The sequence below is a fragment of the Nyctereutes procyonoides genome, unplaced genomic scaffold (genome assembly GCF_905146905.1).
Source record: "Nyctereutes procyonoides isolate TBG_1078 unplaced genomic scaffold, NYPRO_anot_genome, whole genome shotgun sequence".
NCBI classification, from domain to species: Eukaryota; Metazoa; Chordata; class Mammalia; order Carnivora; family Canidae; genus Nyctereutes; species Nyctereutes procyonoides.
Window position 1 is genome coordinate 58,298,167 of NW_026575142.1, and position 20,510 is coordinate 58,318,676.

A 20,510-nucleotide genomic window follows, 5' to 3' on the forward strand; every position below is an offset into this window, starting at 1 on the left:
GCCCTATTTTTAATTTTTTGAGGAAACTCCATACTGTTTTCCACAGTGGCTGTACCAGTGTGCATTCCCATCAAGAGTGCACAAGGGTTTCTTTTTCTCCACCTCCTGCCAATACTGGTTATTTCTTGTCTTGTTGATACTAACCATTCTGAGGGGTGTAAGGTAATACCTCATTATGGTTTTGATTTGCATTTCCCTGATGATTAGTGATGTTGAGCATCTTTTGATCTATCTGTTGGCCATCCATATGTCTTCAGAAAAATATCTATCCAGGTCCTCTGCCCATTTTTCATTCAGATTATTTGTGGGTTTTTTTGGTGTGTGCTGAGTTATATGAATCTTTATATACTTTGAATATTAGCCCCTTATCACATATATTATTTGCAAATATCTTCTCCCATTCAGTAGGTTGCCTTTTTATTTTGTTGATGCTTTTTCCTCTGTGCAAAAGCTTTTTATTTTGATGTAATCCAACTGTTTATTTTTTTATTTTAATTTTTTTAGAAGATTTTATTTATTTTTTCATGAGAGACAGAGAGAGAGAGAGGCAGAGACACAGGCAGAGGGAGAAGCAGGCTCCATGCAGGGAGCCTGACGTGGGATTCAATCCTGGGTCTCCAGGATCAGGCCCTGGGCTGAAGGCGGAGCTAAACTGCTGAGCCACCTGGGCTGCCCCCAACTATTTATTTTTGCTTTTGTTTCCCTTGCCTGAGAAGAAATACCCTTTAGAAAAAATGTTTCTACAGCTGATGTCACAGACATTTCTGCCTATCTTTTCTTCTAGAAATTTTATGGTTTCAGGTCTCACATTTAGGTCTTCAATCCATTTTGATTTTTGTGTGTAGTGTAAGAAAGTGGTCCAGTTTCTTTTTTGTTTCTTTTTCTTCTTTCCTTTTTTTTACATATAGCTATTCAATTTTCCAAGTGATGCAGGCAGGTCAGGTCTGAGAACCATGTTGAAGGAGGGAGTCAGTCCCATGGATCCAGCCAAGAGGGTCCTTGGCTTCACGCAGGATGGAAATCAAACATGAGCCAGAAGGAAGTGAAAGGAGAGTTTATTAAAGATATATAGAGAGCAGATACAGACATATCCTCTGGGAGTTTCGGAAAGCAAGAGAGAATGAGTCGCATTTTTGTTTGGGTGCCTGGGAGTTGCCACTGAAGATGGTGATCTAGTGCACATGTCCTCTCAGGCATCCAGGAACCAGTTAGACCAAAGATGAGGGCCCAGGTGTTGTTCCTTGGAGCCAGGGGAACTTGGCATCAAGATGTCTAATGCAGGTGGTCTAGAATATGTTTATGGTAGCTTCTTTGAGGCATTCTCACCTAATTCTTCCTTAGATGTTTTCTATTCTAGAAAAATCATTAACTCCTTGTCCCTTACAAGGAGGACATATGCTATTTATATTAAGAGCTATATGTAGAGTGGATGAGGGTGAAGGTCTTAGCAAGAATAGAAACCGAAAAGAAGCAAAGGAAAAAGAAATTTTTTTTTCCCCTCATGGAGGTTTCCCTTTGATTTCCCTGTTTCACCAGCACCATTTCTGGAAGACACTGTCTTTTCCCTGTTGTATAGATAGCTTTCTGTCACACCAGAGGACTGGTGGCCCCAGGCCAGTGGTTAGGATGGATTCCTCTGCTTGGTCCAAGCCTGAAGCCATGTCTGGTGTCTCCGTGGAGGACAAGGAGCAGCACAATTAGGGATAGCATTGGTGTGAGGGAGAGAGGCACTGTGAAACCACCAGCAAGTGACAGACAAATCTGAAGTACTGGATTAGAACATCAACAAGGAAAGAGATCCCATAGACTACAGGGAAGCGAGCTCCATAAAACAAGCAGATTCCTGCTCTCTCTGGAAGATAGTTGAGACAGAGAAATCAGCTCAGGAGATACTGGGCAAAGACTGATATAGAGAAAGCTAGGATTATAAATCTGAAAGGCATCTTGTACAAATGTTATCTCCTAGGATGATCAATCTGTGGCCACCTGTCCAATTCTCAGTCATACAATATGTTCTTAGTGAACACTTAACAAATGCAAAGCACAGTACAGGCACCAAGGGGCCATCAAAGCCAGGGGGGCAGAAGGGACTAACATTTTTGAAGATCTATTGTATTCAAGGTACATTGCTGGAGACTTTGCAATGTCATTTAATTGATTTAATTTAATTAATTAAATTTAATTTAATTTTCACTCCTAGACGTGTGAAAGTTTTATTGCAATCATAGGACTTTTTTCTCTGTCTTATGCAATCTCCTTGCTTACTTTGTGCCATACTCTTGAATTTCCCCCAAACACACAAGGGTCAGAGGGAACTACCTCCCTCCAGAAGTCAATAGCTGAGATGAGGATCTTGCTTTGTCCCCACATCCTCTGAATTTCCCCAGCTCAGGCTTCTGACTCATCCTTCATAACCTCAGTGCCTCTTGTCAGCTCTAGGCTATAAGGTTCACCCTGTTCCTCCTCAGGCAGCTGCTTCCTCCAACCAGAGTGCACCATCGATTTCCAGAGCCTCACCTTCTGAAGCCTCCCCTTCCAATGCTTGGGTTTATTCTCTTAGACTCACTGCTTTGTATCTCTTTATTTGTTTATGCAAATAAGAAAAACAGTTTGCATTATTTCTTCTCTGTAATAATTGATTTCCAGGTTGCAAAGATGAAAGTTCTTTGAAATTACAGATAGATAAAGCATGTACACAGAAGGACAGGGAATAGAAGGATGAAAATCTTTTAAATTGGGACTCCTGGGTGGCTCAGTGGTTAAGTGTCTGCCTTCAGCTCAGAGTGTGATCCTGGGGTGCCAGGATCGAGTCCCCTGTCAGGCTCCCTGCATGGAGCCTGCTTCTCCCTCTGCCTGTGTCTCTGCCTCTGTGTGTGTGTGTGTGTGTGTGTCTCATGAATAAATATATAAAATCTTTAAAAAAAAAAAAAGAAAAAAGAAAATATTTTAAATTTAAAAATCATTGTAGGGTGCCTGGTGGGCTCAGTGGAAGACCACATGACTCTTGATCTCGGGGTCATGTGTTAGAGCCCCACATACAGTGCAGAGATTACTTAAATAAATAAAATTGAAAAAATATTCACTTAAAAGAAATAAAATAAAAAACAGTTGTATAGAGTAATTGAGGGTAAATTTTTGCCATTTTCAAGCTTTGATCTAATGTTACTATTTTAAAATAAACTAATTTGTGTATGATATGCAAATATGGATTTTTTTTTTTTCACTTGGGCTGGTGCTCGATTGTCTTCAGCTAGTTTCTTAACTGCCTGGAAGTGAGTGAATGCCATAACAACAATCAAACCAGTTTTTTTTTCCCCTTAAGATTTATTTATTTATTTATTTATTTATTTATTTATTTATTTATTTGTGAGAAAGAGAGCCCACAGCGGGGAGGGGCAGAGGAAGAGGGAGAGAGTCTTAAGTAGACTGTGCTCAGCATGAAGCCTGTTGCAGGGCTTGATTTTAGGACCCTGAGATCACGACCTGATCTGAAACCAAAAGTCTACTCAACCTACTATGCCACGCAGGCACCCCAAGCCAGTTTTTAATCTATTATACTAGAAATATTTTCCACATATTTAGTATTTTAAATCAGACAATTTTCTCTATCTGGAATGCCCTTCCTCCACTCATTGTATACATAAATTCTTTATAAATTAAAAATCACACACTATATAAGTACATTACTATTATAAAAATGGAAATAGTATGTGAGTACATATATAAAATATCTTTTCTCCTCTAATGTCAAAAAGTTCTGTTATGTTTGGGGAATTGATGTGCTGACTGATAAGCTAGGTTTTCCAGGTTTCTTGCCGCTGTGTGATCACATGGCATAGTTCTGCCAATGGGATGTAATCTTACTGGGAAAGACTGTTTTTTCCCCTGAGAAAGAGATAAATCTGGAACACATTTTCTTTTATCTTCTTCAGGACTAGAATTTGGAGGTAATGCCTAGAGTTAAGACAACAATCTTGTGACTGTGAATATGAGACACATGCCTGAAAGATGGTGGGTCCAAGCTTAGAAAGAGCTTAGACCCTGGATTTATGTGACCAAAATAAACTCCTTTTTTGTTTATATTCATATTCCTGTTCTAAGCAGCTACGTATTACATACTTCCAGCCCCCAATTCCAAACCCACCCCAGATATGGTATGTATTTCTTAAGACCCATCTATATTCATAGCACATTAAATTTTTATTCAAGTTTTTTCCCCAAAATGTATGTATTATTCTGAACCTCCTTTTTTGACTGAAGAATATGGTCTAGAGGCACCTGGGTGGCTCAGTCAGTTAAGCAGCTATTCTTGATTTCAGCTCAGGTCACAATATCAGGATTATGAGATGGAACCCCAATTTGGGTTCTGTGCGGAGTGTAGAACCTGCTTAAGATTCTCTTTCTCTCCTCCATCTCTCTCCCACTTGCACTCTTTCTCTCTCTAAAAAGAAAGAAAAAAATCTTAAAAATATAAAATAGATTTTCTTTTTTCTTTTCTTTTAAAAGTGACGCTTGTTCTAGAAATAGAGAAAAACTTTAAGTAAAAAGCAGCAAACGTCCCTAAATTCCACTATTTTAAAATAACTAGTATTATTATTGATAAGCATTCTGTCTATCAGCTCTCTCTGAAAATACTGGGAGTCATTCTTCCACTACCACCTTCATGTACATGTGTATACACATTCACACACATACATACAGTCAAATAATAACAAATATAGACACAAATACACTTATACACAAATATGCACACAAATATACACAACACATAATCACACACATGCAAATTTACACACCTACTAATGTGGGAAGGTGAGACAGAGAGAGAAACTTACAAAACCTATTAAAAGGTGTTCAATTCTGGGAGCACCTAGGTGGCTCAGTTGGTTAAGTAGCTGTCTTCAGCTCAGATCGTGATCCCAGAGTCCTGGGATTGAGCTCTGCATAGGGCTCCCTGCTCAGTGGGGAGCCTGCTTCTCCCAGTCCCTCTGCTATTCCCGCTGCTTGTGCTCTCTGGCATTCTCTGTCAAATAAATTAATAAAATCTTTAAATAAATAAATAAAATGTAGAACTGAGTAATTGATTTAAATTTATGAATTTAAGTAGAAATTTTACTCTTTATATATAGTATTAGAACATTTAGTGGACCGTAAGTTTCACCATATTTTTAGTTTAACTAATTTAGTTCATAAGAATGATATAATTACTTGGGAAGGTTTGGCATTTAGACAATTGAAGGACTTAAAAGAAAGTCAATATATTAAATTTCTAAACCCTGTTTAAAACATTTAAAAGAGTTTAATTAACTACATTTGAGAATGTAACCAAGTATTAACTGAAGGCCATTAAAAGTGACAGTTCAAATCTGCTAGACTTATAATGAAATAATAAGATTTGTAAGCTGAAGTTAAATGCTTAAGGAAGAATGAAATTAGAACCTGTAAATTAATAAATTGATTACTCAATTTAAAAACCAAAGTGACTTCTAAAATTGCCTTTTCTGTGACCCTAAAAATATCCTCACATTCATGAAGTGAAACTTAAAGAATTGTCAACTTTGGATAAATATTTCTTCACCATTCAGACATATTGTGTCTCCTATCTTCTAAATTTAAGACAAAAGATTATGAAAACCATTAAAGATTTGTAGTCATTATGTTTTCATCGTTCTTTAAAACTATGTGTTAATTTTAGCATTGAAAATTTTCCTAGTACAAAAAATAACAGGATTAACTCTGGGACATAGGCTGTCCAAACATCCCAGGGTGCCTGGGAATGAGGGGTGTATTGGACCTCAGGACTACCCGTGCTAAACCCAGTAACTTTGGTCACCCTAATGAAAAGCATTGGGGCATATGTGCTAAGACTATAGATTCTAACACCTACATTTGAGAATTGTCTCTTCAGCTTATTTTCTCTTTATCAGGAGCAAATGGCTTTTTTCCCTCATCACTAAAATGGTGATAAAACACCTTTTCCGCACTACCCAGGGGAAGGAAACATAGGGCTTTGTTCTATATTCCCATTATAACTTAATGAGAAACTTTTACAATGTCTAGAGCCTCGACATCCTGTAAAGGGAGGAGGATGTCCTCAAATTCCTTGCAGCAGGAACCCACTTTAGGTGGCACCAATCTTGACTTCCAAATAGAACGGTCCATCTACAAAAGGAAAAGTGATGGCATCTACGTCATAAGTCTGAAGAGAACCTGTTAGAAGCTTCTGCAGGCAGCTCAGGCCATCGTCACCACTGAAAACTCCCAACGATGTGAGCATCATATCTTCCAGGAGTACTGGCTCATGGGCTACGCTGAAGTTGGTTGCTGCCATTGGAACCTCTCCTATTACCAGTTGCTTCACTCTTGAAACCTCCACTAACCAGATCCAGGCAGCCTTCCCAGTGTCTTTAGGAGGTTACTGATCCCAGGGCTGACCACCAGCCTCTCACGGAGATGTCTTATGTTAATCCACCTACCATCATCACTTTGTGTAACGCAGTCTCTCCTCTGCACTGTGTGGGCATTGCCATTCCATGCAACAGCAAGGGAGATCACTCAGTGGGCTGGAGGTGGTGGATGCTGGCCTGGGACGTTCTGCACATACCTGGCACCCTCCTATGAACATTCATGGGAGGCCTCCCTGATCTCTCCTTCTGCAGAGAGCCTGAAAAGCCTGAAAAGGAGGAACAGGCCACTGTTGAAATGGCCATGACCAAGGAGGAATTTCAGGGTGAATGGACGGCTCCAGCTCCTGAGTTCACTGCTTGCTACACAACCTGGGGTTGCAGGCTGCCCAAAGGCATGAAGGTGTCCTCTGTGCCTATTCAGCAGTTCCTTAGGAAGATGGGAGTGGTTAGCCGGCCACTGAAGACTGGTCTGCAGCTCCCACTGCTCCGGCCACTGAAAGGGTAGGAACAACTCCTGAGTGGTCTTAAGATGCTCTTCCGCAAAGGCAAAAAAATGGAAATGAAGTTGATGGAAAAGAAACAGTTTCAAGAAACAAACAGTGAATATCTATCTGCAAGGATTATTGTGAAAAATAAATGAGTTACCATATGAAAGCATCTATATTAATTATCTGCAATAATACTTAGAGTGTGGTAAGCACTAAATGTATACTAACTGCTATTGGGAGCTCCCCACAGGAACTTCAATTATTGGACAAGTCATGTTTGTTCTTCATTTTATTTTGTTCTCTAAAATTGTTTTAATTTCTTTGCCTTTCTCCTCTGCATTCATTGTGATATCCTCACATCTTTCTTTCATGTCAACTAGCAGACAATGGCAGTTGCCTGTTTGATAAAAGTTCCCCTCTTCTTCCTCACAAACAGAACTCTATTTTAGTTTTGGTGGCAATAGATATAGCTTGATTAGTTGATTTACAGGGTTTTCTTGAAGCAGGTTGGATGGATGACATACAACACAGTTCTGGCCAAGGTGATACTGTATAAGTCTACCACGTGGGATATTTAGGAAAGGTCTCTGAAAGCCGTCTAAGCTGGTGCATGTCTTATGTCTTTTGTCTTTTTTCCTCCTCCTTATTTCCTTCTAGATGAAAGATGTAAGGTGGAAGGAGAAGAGCTATCTTGAGATAAGAGCTATACCTTAGAGATGCTAGAGCAGAAAACTAACTGGATCTTTGATAGCTTCTTTGAAGAATCAAAAAATTACACCATTGTTTGTTTAAACATTTCTTGTTTCCTGTTACACACAATTGAAAACAATTCCAATTATTACAAAGCATTCATTTAATTTTCAGCAATGTAAAAAGTGTGGAGTACTTCAATAGTTTTCGTGTCATTTTGAGATCGAGCCATGCTAATCTCATCTTTGAGATTCGCTCCAATTTTGATGTATGTGCTACTGAAAAGACCAGGATAGTGCTTCTTCTTTGATGGTGAAAAAAAGTTTAAGAGGAAAGTCAGGTCATCAAGGTCAAGCCAATCTTGTCATCCTTAATGATAATTACATGAGTCAGTGCGGAGAGCCAAGGAAGGGGAGAGAGAAACTAGCCATGGGCTTTTCTCTGTAGAGAAATAAGCATTATATTTTGTCCCTTTCTGCCAGGCATTCAAATTACCATTTCAAATTTTTGAGAATGAGAAGTTTCTAAGAATTATTTTCTGCCTTCCATAGTTTTCCACTGACCACTGTTTTATAATATGTATATTGAAATAATAAATTTGATAACAGGTAATAAAAGCAAGAAAGCATAAAATAGATTCAATTCCAGAAAAAAGACCATGGCTTGGGATTGTGAACAAAGCTGTACCTGTTGTTGTTATTACTGAATTAGAGTTGCCTCGTAACTCTACCCAGCTGTTAATTAAGCACTTAGGCAGCCACAGTCATTAACTCTTTCAGGTCCCCAGGACACTACTTAGTTATTGCTTCAATTTACTGTACTAAGCTTACTAATAGGCAATACCTTAAAACATTGAGAATATCTGACTCATAATATATTTCATCTTCTTGATGATTAGTTGGAAAAAGCAATTCTAATTTAGTTCCTCCTTCATTTTAATTTGGGTTAGCAGATGTTCTATGTGTGCTGCAGTCAACTATTTAATTTACATTATAGAAGAGCCTATAATAGCAATTTATCAGGGTGTGTGTGTGTGTGTGTGTGTTGTGTGTGTTGTTATAGCGTGGTTTTAATTTCCTCCAAAATGTTGGTATAAAAATAGGATATATTTCATTTTCTTAATTCACATAGAATATCCCAAGAGCAAAATTGGGTTCATAAAATTCAAGCGATAGTTTAAAATTAGTTTTGTTTGAAGAGGGAATGAGACAAATAGAGGAAAAAAGTAAAGCAAAGAAAAGGAAGTGAAGAGAACAGTGAAGCTCTAGCCTGCCAAGGATGTGGATCGATTTTAAGAACAGGTTTGTGATGGGTGGGGGAAGCAGTTCACATGGAAAACAGTCCTAGTTGTGGTATGATGTTAACTTTCGAAAACTTACCTTACCGGTATTTTTTTCATAGGTAGTGTATATTTTGGAGGACATTTGCATAAGCCACCATCTGAACAAATCGAAGGGAATGTACATATCAATATTTTAGTTTGGTAATTATAGGTTTTCCCAAGTCTTATTTAGAGGTAGTCAAACAGTAACTGCTTGTTGTTTTAAGCTTCTAAGTTTTGGGATACTTTTTTATGTGGTAATAGATAACATCTGCAATCTGTTATCATAAGATTGTCTTGATGACTAAATGAGAGCAAGTGAATAATACAGATTATCATTTTTAGGTTGGTCTATCAGAACTGATCAGAAGTTACTCCTTTCATATAGTTCGTACCTATTCTCTTGACACGCTGAACTTTTTGATGTTCTGATTTCTGCTCTTGTTTTAAATTTCTCCAAATTCTCTCACCACTCTTAAATTAGAGATTACAGACATTTCTACTTTCATTTCATACTGGAAATATATGATTGGCAAAAATAGCGAATTCCTAGATCTTATAATAAAAATAAATTACATTGAAAAAGTATTCAACTATTCATTTGTATATAGGTGAATAAAAAAATTAGTGTCTGCCTGGTATGCTGAAAAGTCACTTTAGCAAAGCCTACATATTCTCTGTAGGGGTTTGATTAAAGAGTGGTCACTCTATGATCTCCTATATTTTGGATTATTTCTCAAAGATCACTGGGCCTTATCTATAACAACTTCATCTTTATATCCACTGGTGGATAATCTTTACAAGATAAGTATTTCAATCACTTAAGGCCTAGATCTCAAACTCAATTCTTCTAGGGACCGAGCAGGTCAGGAAAATGAATGAGGTGAGCTGAATGGGGAGCATAGGTCCTCTGGGAATTGCAAATACTCAGCTCAACTAGTGTTCTTCTGCAGGAATTTGAATTCTGTGTTGCCAGATTCTTCTGGTTTCAAGGGAAGATGGGAATCTGGGTTTGAATTTATGTGTTTTTGAAAAATTTTTAGAGAAAACTCTCCATATTTTAAAATATTGTTTTATTTGTTTTAAACATCTGCAGATTGGATAAGATATATCTCTGAACTATAGTCATTTCCCAGATACAAAGAGCTGAGAGAGAAGCTGAGTGTATAGACTGCAGTTACTATTTTGTGGACAAAACCTGTATGTACCAGAAGAAAGTTTCAGAAGCTTGTGTTTTCCAGGTGTTGGATAAATAATGCATGGTTTCTAAAAGGAGGCCATCTCTGACACTGCATCATCAGACAAATATAGTGTTTAAAGTCTTCTCATCAAATGTTCTCATTCATACAGTCAAACTAGTTTAAATTTCAAAGAAAAACATTTCCCCCATGCCTATAATCACTTTCCTGTGGATTCACAGTGGCCTGTGTTACAACACTGCTGTTTAACCAGCTGCAAAAACAATACATGGAAGCCAATATAGAAAAGGTCATCTGTCAGTTGGTTAGCACTGATTCATCATCATAAGGGCCAGGATTCTATCACCATCACCTCAAGTATGCCAGCAACCTGCAGGGTATTAAATAAACGTGCTCTGCTTTTGACCTTTACTCTTTTCACTTTCACAATGTTTGTTACTTTATTCAGCACAACTACTCATGTAAAATGCGAATCTTTTGTCATAATCTTAAGAATATTATTAATGCATAGTTATATGGCAGGAGCTACATTTTGAATTGCTGGGAAATGAGAAAAGATGACATCTTTAGCCTCTTCCAGGTAGGATCATATTCTGCTATTTCTACCATATATATTGTTCTTATAGCTGTTCTCTTGAACCTATTGATTTCTGGCTACTGAAAAGAATAATATAGACTACTTTGTTTTTCTGAGAGGTCTGTTAGGTAAGATTTATTGCATCTTAAAGTTTGAACTGAAACTATACTTTCCCAATTTCCCAATTGCAGAGAGAATGGCTCCATTAATGGTAGACATTACTCATTGGATAAAGTTTATTTTAAAAATTTACTTAGTGGTCATACTTTCCCAGGCTGCTATTGATGATAAAATATTGAGCAAGACCCTAAATTAGTGAAGTCAATCCAAGTGGGAGACAATTGATCATTAACAATATTTACTTTATATATAAGAAAAATCAGTAGTTTTTTCTGCTTTACATATAGTAGACAAGGACATTTTTCATTAGCCTATTGGTAAAAATGAACACATTCAATATTAGCAATTCTTTAAAGAATGAGGATATTTTGTAAAAAGGAAGATTAAGCAATTTCTATACAGATTTTGATCCTCTTTATATTATGTATTTAATAAGATTGAATACCTGAAAATGAATGATGAGTCCATTGTTGTATTTCTTTTGTCTTTTGAAAGAGAAATATAAAGTAAGTGTGAACTAGCTTTTCCCAGTCCAATCCTCCTGCATATGACACCTATAAACTCTGAGCAAAAATAAACAACTACCTAGAGGCATTGGAGACCAAAAGCAGTTAGAAATTGGGTCGTCAACAGTCGGAAAAGGAAAATTGCACTGGGTGAGTTTCTCCATTTTTCAAAGACTTTTAGCTTGAGGAAAAGCCCTAGTCAGTGTGGCTAGAACCTCTTGCACTGAAATCCACAATTTTATTGGCTTGAGGAACCAGAGGATAGAGTTTGGAGGGACCACAACATCAGGAAAATAAAAGGAAACATCCCAACAAGGAGAGACCTGGGAGGGAACCTCACATTCTGCATATGAGCTCTGTCCCAATTTTTTGGTGGGCCTAAACCATGCATACATGGGGAAGGCTCTAAGCAGCCTAGGTAAGGCTAAAAAAACTGAATGATTTCAGATATACACACATTATGGGGGAGACAAAGTTTGAAGTTTGGTTCCACCCAAGTAAGCTGCCTGCTAAAACAACAAAAATCAGTACTTTTCAGAGAAATGGGACCAGAATGGAGTGATATGTCCTTGTCCTAAGTGCAGTAGAGTCAGGGCAGTGATAGTTTGCCATTTTCAGTCTTTTTAGTAGGAAACAAACTCTGCTAGAAAAGATAAAGAAGATTGGAAAGCAGGTAGATAACCTAGAGGGTCTAAAACTTTACAAAATTGATAGAGACAAGTTGGAGCAACAGAAGCAATTCAGTTCTGTTGGATTGGACTAAGAAACTTTTTTTATTATTTTAAAATTTTTATTTATCTCAGTTTTTAAAGATTTATGTATTCATTTTAGAAAGAGAGCAAGAGAAAAAGAGAGAGCATGTGCACACTCACATTGAATGGGGGGGAGGGCAGAGGGAGAAGAAGAGGGAGAGAATCCCAAGCCGACTCTCCACTGAGTGGAGCCCCACACCAGGCTCAATCTCATGTCTCTGAGATCATGACCTGAGCCTAATTCAAAAGTTGATTGTTTAACCAAATGAATTACCCAGGTGTGCCAGAAAAAAAATTTTTTTAAACAGAAGAAAAGCATACAGATTTATTTAAGTTTTATGTGACATAGAAGCCTTCATAAGAAAATAGACACCCAAAGAAGTAGTTGGACCTTTGTACTTTTGTGCTAGGTTTGTTATGGCAGCCTGAGCAACTAATACAATTCATCGGCATAATTAACTCTCTTCTCTTCACTATTGTAACTGATATCTAAGTCCAGGACTTTCCCACATTTTTCAATATGCAGATTCCCTGCAGATCATCATGGAGACATGATAATGTCCAGAACATGTGCTTCTGAATTTCAGGGTTTTGACTATGTTATGTATTTGGTTAAACTCATACGCTTTGTTGCATTCCTTAACTGAATTCTATTTTGAAGGAAGATAAATAGTTCTCCTAAAAGTCAGCATGAGGCTTTTAACAGATTGATGGTCAATATCTTGCTGTGAGTCCTTCATGAAGCATGGATGAGTCACACCAACCTCCTCTAGCCTTGAAAATTCTATGATCTATTACAAAACTCTGATAATTTCTCTAATCTTTTGACAGCACTTTCTGGCATGTGACAGGCAGTTATTTTGCACCTGTATTAGTGACAATAAGAAAGACAGCTTTATCTATATGTGGTCCTTCCTCAGTGGCTATTACTTACTTTATATGATTTATATTTTCTATAGCTCTATCTCTGTGCTCTTTGGATACACAATTTTTTATATATATTTTTAAGATTTTATTTATTCGTGAGAGACACACACACACACACACAGAGAGAGAGAGAGAGGCAGAGACACAGGCAGAGGGAGAAGCAGGCTCCATGCAGGGAGCCCAACGTGGGACTCGATCCCAGGACTCCAGGATCACACCCTGGGCTGAAGGCAGAGGCGCTAAACCGCTGAGCCACCCGGGCTGCCCAGGATACACAATTTTTGAAGACAATTTAAGAGCATTAGGACTCCAAACTTAGGTTAAAATTGAGCCTTGAATACAGTTATCAGTCCCATTTTTTATTCAGCTAGGCATTGACAACATATTTCTTAACCCCGCTGGTCGTACAAAAATCTTTGCTAATTTCATATAAAAGTATCATCCCTTGTTAGCAAATAAAAGATATATCTCAATTTTTAGATATGAATAAAAATAGTATCTGAGAACAAAGAAATATGAAAAATCAAAGAAAAATAATAATTCAAAACTAAACACAAATATAGATATTTCTGCCTTCTGAGGGGGATATGAAGGTGAAAGATTATGTTGGGGAGAAAGGAATTTTCCACTGTTCAAGATTCTTTTAACCAGGGGCAGCTGGCTGGCTCTGTTGGTAGAGCATGCAACTCTTGATCTCAGGGTTATGAGTTCGAGCCCTATGTTGGGTGTAGAGATTATTTAAAAATAAAATATTTTTTTTAAAAATATTCTTCTAACTGGACTAAGAATTAAATTAAATTGAGGCAGATTAACAGGAGAAAATCAAATTTAATTTTCTACATGAGGGGAATCCACACAGACATGAAATTCCAAAACCAGGCAAAATTAGGTATATATCTCATTCTGTACTAAGGAGAAAGAGGTAGGAGTCTGGGACTTCAAAGGGAAAGAATACAATTCACTGGAAGATGAAAAAGTCTAAATGGTAAACAAATGTTTGCTGGGTCATGCAGATATAATGGGATATAGGAATTTTAACAAACACACTTTGCTAAACTTCTCTACAATCCCTAATTCATAGTATAATATAATTATCTATGGTGATGTTTCTCTTCTTGGAGCAAGTCTTCTATTCTTTCCAGGCAGTTGGAAGAGATGTCAGAGTTTCTTCTTGAGCCTTCTGGGCCTTGATTGTTTTCAAATAATTGACATCCAAGGTAGCCTGTTTTGGGGCAACCTGTCCTTGGCTCTTACAATAGCATAACTCCTATTAGCAGTTGAGCAATGTATCTTTACTTCTCTCTTTCTTCAGATGCTAGTGAGAAAGGAAGAAAGGAAAAGACTGAAATTGCAAATCCTCTGTCCATTATTCTCTGCAGATATAGAGTGGGACCTGCAGTCAATGCCCACAGTTGTTAAAACATTTAGGAGTGGAAATATCTCATGTGCCAGAGCCTAGTTAGTGGTTGGGAAACAAAATTGCTCTGCATAATAATACAAGGGAAATTGAATTTACTAGGGAAATCTAGAGAAGGAAGGTGTCTAAAGAGGAGAAATAGGAAGTGTGAAAAGGGAATATAAAAATATGACAGGAGGCCATAGCCTTTGGAGATGGAGGTCATCTGTGCAGAATTTCAGTCATTGGTGTGGCCCATAGAATTTAACAAGGACATCTAAAATTCAACTTTAAGTTTTTTTGCCAGGTGCCACTATCTTGCAGTCTCATCCTTCATACACAGCATTCTGGAATCTGTAAAGCTGCTGCATGTGTGTTAGGATAAATAAAATGGTTTTTCTCTGCTTGTAAAGTAGAAGAAAATTATTCCCTTCTCCTTCTTCCTTGAAAGGGTCTCTTTAAAACAAAGGAGTCCTTGATTCCCTACTCTAACATTTGGGAAGATAGATAAATCTCTCCAAGGCTAGATAAACCTCATCTCCTGTTTCCCTATGCAAAGATGTTTCCCAAATCTGGGCTCATACCCCCTTGAAAGTTCCACACAAATTCTGAAGTTAACCTAGCAGACTATCTTGAGTAACTATTTGTCTCTGAAGTAGATAAGAGGAGTTTAATTATGCTTTCTTCTGCTTTATTCAATTAATTATGTGAAATTTTATTATAACTTCATACTCATAGGCTATCTATGTGCATGTACTACTCTGTTGGCTTACTGAGTAGTAAATTAGATCCTTGGACTCAATTCCAATATGTGTATTTGGCAGTGAGAGCATGTCCCAACACCAAGCAATTCTCAGACACCAGCAAGATGTCCAAGAGTTTAACTCAATTCTGGCACTATTGTCCTGGAGGAGATAGTTTCAGATTCCACAGACTATAGGTTCAGTTCTACAAGACTGCTTGCTACCTATCCATTCCCCCTACTTAAGACACTAGCCAGTCATAAGTCCAGACTGTTACCCATGCTTCTAAACAACTAGCTATAAATCAGATTCCCATGACCTCCTACTTGGGTTTAATTTCCCACAGATGGAAGAAATGCTAAGGTAACGTATGGGGAAAGGGGTTGGAGTTTCTATGCTTTCTCTAAGCTTGTCACCCTCTCCAATCTCCACATGTTCACAACCTGGAAACTCTCTAAACCCCATCCTTTTGAGTTTTAATGGAGCCTTTATTAAACATTTATGATTAATTGAATCATTGGCCATTGGTGATTGATTCAACCTCCAGCACCTACTCCCTTTCCCCACCCTACAGGAGGTAGTTGGGGTGGGATTGAAAGTTCCAAATCTATAATCACATCATTGGCTCCATTGGCCGCCAGACTTCATCCTTCCATGCTTTCAAAAGTCATCTCATTAACAAAGACACCTATATCACTCTCCACACATAGGAAATTCCAAGGGTTTAGGGAGCTGTGTGAGCCAGGAACAGTGGACAAAGACCAAATATATATGAGAAATATATTTTGGTCATATATATTTCTTAGAAATCACAATATCACAAGTACTAAATCAATTTTCTTTCTTTTCTGCATTGATGAGGAGGTGTCTCTTTTGTTCATAGGACTTTTATTTGCCTAACACATGTCTTTTATGCTTTAGAAAGAAATTAAGAAAAAGGGAGATGTGACTTCTATTGGGGACCATGCTCTAAAGAAGAGATATAGCATCTCTACACAAATAATTTATCAAAAGCAAAAGTTTGGAGCCAGAGAAGACAAGGAGAAATGTAGTACCTCCTCCTCCATACCCACTCCCACCTCAATACAGAGTATCTTCTTACCTTAGTTGACATCTGGGACAAACACAAAATAATTGGGATTACCCTGCATGGAATGTTTTGATGTAATTTTTAAAAAAGATTTTGTTTATTCATGAGAGGCACAGAAAGAGAGAGAGAGAGAAAGAGAGAGAGGCAGAGACACAGGCAGCTCCATGCAGGGAGCCTGACGTGGGACTCTACCCAGGTCTCCTGGATCATGCCCTGGGCTAAAGGCGGCGCTAAACCGCTAAGCCACCAGGGCTGCCCTGATGTAATTTTTTTAAGTAATCTCTACACCCAATGTGGGGCTCAAACTCATGACCCCAAGATCAAGAGTTAGTTGTATGCTCCACTGACTGAGCCAGCAGGCACCCCTCTAATCTTTTTTTTTTAATTTTTTTTTTATTTATTTATGATAGTCACAGAGAGAGAGAGAGAGAGGCAGAGACACAGGCAGAGGGAGAAGCAGGCTCCATGCACCGGGAGCCCGATGTGGGATTCGATCCGGGTCTCCAGGATCGCGCCCTGGGCCAAAGGCAGGCGCCAAACCGCTGCGCCACCCAGGGATCCCCCCTCTAATCTTTTTTTAAGAAGGAACATTTGTGTAACATCTTCCATGTTATGGGACATTTTTTAAAACATCAACTTGATGATTGTATGATAACATTGAATGGATACATAAAAATTTATTTAATAAATTTACCCTTTTTTGTTATAATATTTAGATGAGTAGCTCTGTTTTTTGTTTAGTTTGTATTTTCCTTATATTTTTATTTAGATATAATTTCCAACTTCCAGATATTTGCAAGAATAGTACAGAGAACACCTATATACCCTATTCCTAAATTCACCTACCATTAACATCTTGTCTCACTTGCTCTATCATTTGCTTTTTGTTGGGAGAAAATTTTTCTCTACCAACTTAGGTCAGATTGGGGGTATGGTGACCTGTGAATTAACTGACAATTGCCAGTTTTACAGGGGAAAAGATTTACTTACATACATGTGGGAGCAGTCACAATAGTTTATCTAGCAGCTTAGTAGGGGGAAAAGGGTGTGGGTAGTTAAGAGCTCCAGTAGGAATGTATGCAAGATTCTACTGGGCTTTTTCATCCTGATATTAATAGGCCATCTCCTTCCTGGATGGAAACTCCCCTTGAGGGCAATTTTCGGCAGCTGAATTCTCAACTACTGGTGCTAAGAGTTTGTTTACTCACAAACAGGAAAATTCCCCAAAGGGGGGTTAATGTTAGCTGTACATTCCAGGTGCTCTGTTTTAGTTAGATAAGGAAATTTCAGAAAAGGTTTGTGCACCTTTTGTAGCTCAAATGTTTCTCATTTTAAGTAATCTTTATGACTTTCTGGTGAGTTATTAGTATTCTCATCTTTCCTGCTCCATGTGTATGTATCTGCAGCATGCACACACATATATGTGTAAGTATATACATATATATATTTACATTTATAGAAAGGAAGCAAAATATGCCACCCCAAAATAGGCCTCTTTGGCATATTCAGTATTTTAAGCTGGTTATTTATTTATTTTTTTAAGATTTTGTTTTTATATTTGATAGAGAGAGCATGCAAGCAGAGAGAGGGGCAAAGGGAGAGGGAGACTCTCTGCTGAGCCTGGAGATCCAGCTGGGGCTCAATCCTACAATTTGAGATCGTGACCTAAGCCAAATGAAGAATCATATGCTTAACTGACTGAGCGACCCTGGTGCCCCTAAGCTGGTTATTTTTAAGAAACTGCAGACACAAGAAACTCTGAAAACCCAGTGGAAGTAACTGTTTTTATATGAGACATGTACATTTATAAGAAAAATCTATTTGTAAGGGTGTCTTCCTGGCTGTACCAGGAAGAGGAGGAAACTATATGGTTTCTTAATCTCCAGTAACTGTTACCAATGGAGAAGGCCTGGAGTTACATCTGCATTACAATCTTACTCTTTTTTTACTGTTTTATTCCTGGTAATCTCCCACAACTGACTTCCCTGCAACATCTTCTTTTGTCTTTAGCTGAGGACGGTGTTTAAGGTGATGCATTTGGCCATTTGGGAGGGTTACTCAGTTTTCCTGGGTCTCTCCCGTGTATATAGAAGGTATACATGTTATTGAACTTTTACTTGTTTTTGTCCTGTTGATCTGTCTTACATCAACTTAATTATTAGTTCAGCCAAAGAACCTAGACAAGAAGGGAAAAATCTCCCACCCCTGCAGATGGCGACCACGAAGGACAAACTTCACTGGCTTGATTTTGCTTTCTGTGAGGCTGCAGCAGCTGAAATCCTGGGATCTCTGACAGGGCCAGCCCAAGGTAAGAATTCTTACCATATTTGTCTCCCAGTTCTGTTTGCAGGGACTGGTTAAAACAAGAGTGATGAGTGAACTTTTCTTTTTCTGAATGTAGATTAGCAGGAGAAAATATCTGTGGAACTAGTTCCTTTGGTATAGGGACTCTGGTAAAGGATTGGTTGTGGACAACCCACCAAAGAATTCACCCAAGGCAGAACAGAGGGAGATAGACATTTATTGAATTCACTGCAAGGGCGCAGTGGGCAGGACAGCAAAGGAGAGACTGCCCAGAGGCAGTGATGGGGGGCAATAATTAAGAGGGGGAGTAAGGAGGTATGGGAATGTATGGAATTTTCCTTATTTGGAGACTGTGCCTGGTTATAAGTAGCCTGTTGGTCTGCTAGGACTTGCAGATATTTTGAGGTGTGTTGCCTAACCAATAAGCCTGTTCACATTCATTCCAGTGGTCACTGTGGGCCCTTTTACCTTACTCAGGTTTCTATTACTCAAACCCTGCTCCTAAAAGTATCCTCTACATTGGTAATGAGTACTTATGTTTTTATTGATCCTTTCCATCCCAGAGATAGTCACTATTTTTCCTTTTCTCTCTGTCTATTGTGTTGTTTGTTATCTTGCTCTGTGTCCTGAGAGTGTGGCTTTGTGACCACTGAGAATATTCTGACTGGTCTCCCAGTCAGAAGGTGCATTTACTGGTGTGCATCTTGGTAGCCAGTTGACGGAGATTCTGAGACACAAAGTCACAAGCAGTATTCTCTTTGTCCAACTGTGCCAGCTCTCAGGGAGTTTGTGATAGGAGGTCCTGGTCCATAAGGGATTTTTGCCATCCCAACCTCCATTGTTTTGTTAGTGCTGAAAAAAATCCCATCACTGTGGCATCTTCCTGCTGTCACAGATTAGTGGGTCTGTATCTGGAGATATCTCATATTCTTGTGGGAAACCAGAAATATTTTCATCATACCATTCTTACCACCTGTAAAAATGAAGGCCTTTGCTTTCTTAGAATGTCTTTGGGAGCAAGCTTTCTAGATCCTGAGAGGTCTGCAATTTTTGCACTGTCTTGTAGGATGGCTCTTTCATCTTTGGTTAAGCCATAAAAAGGCTTATTGATTTGAGTTACTAGTAAGATTAATAGACCCTATTCAGGGATCCCTGGATGACTCAGTGGTTTAGCGCCTGTCTTCAGCCCAGGGCGTAATCCTGCAGTCCCCGGATGGGATCGAGTCCCACATCAGGCTTCCTGCATGGAGTCTGCTTCTCCCTCTGCCTGTGTCTCTGTCTCTCTCTCTGTTTCTCTCTCTCTCTCTGTCTCTCATGAATAAATAAATAAAATCTTAAAAAATAGACCTTACTCATCAATGGCCATATGATGAATCCTTCGAATTGAACAAACTTTTTTTTTTAAAGATTTTATTTATTTACTCATGAGAGACACACAGAGAAGCAGAGACCTAGGCAGAGGGAGAAGCAGGCTCCCCACAGAAAACCCAATGTGGGACTCGATCCCAGGACTTTGGGATCATGACCTGAGCCAAACGCAGACACTCAACCACTAAGCCACCCAGGTGCCCCTGGACAAACTTTTATATTTGAATTTTTTAAAAAGAGAGTTCTCCTCCTAAACCAATGGAAAGACCAGATTAAAAAGTGGACACCAAGGTATAATAGCTAGGCTTAAAGTCTCCCTCTACAGGATAAAAGAACAGAAATAAGACAAAAATTAATATCCACATCCAATGTAAATTCCCTTCCCCAAATCCTGGCCCCATCTGCCTGTTTTAACTTCTCTTTCCTTACAAGATTTATAAAGAACACTCTGGCTTAATCTCTAGGCCCAAAGTATACAGATTACTCATGTAAATACTGAAAGCCAGAAAGTAAATTTAGCAGAAGCATCTAGGACAGGTAATGGGGCTCACTTTGCTATTTCTTACCTCTCTGACTTTCCAGGGCTCTGAAATCAGCCAGCTTCAGATTTCCTATGCAATCT

General features: G+C 38.5%; 1 pseudogene; it reads left to right on the plus strand.

The window, feature by feature from the left end:
* Nucleotides 1–1,659: 1,659 nt before the first annotated feature.
* LOC129498626 (40S ribosomal protein SA-like) lies at nt 1,660–6,935 on the plus strand (annotated as a pseudogene).
* The last annotated feature ends 13,575 nt before the right edge of the window (nt 6,936–20,510 follow it).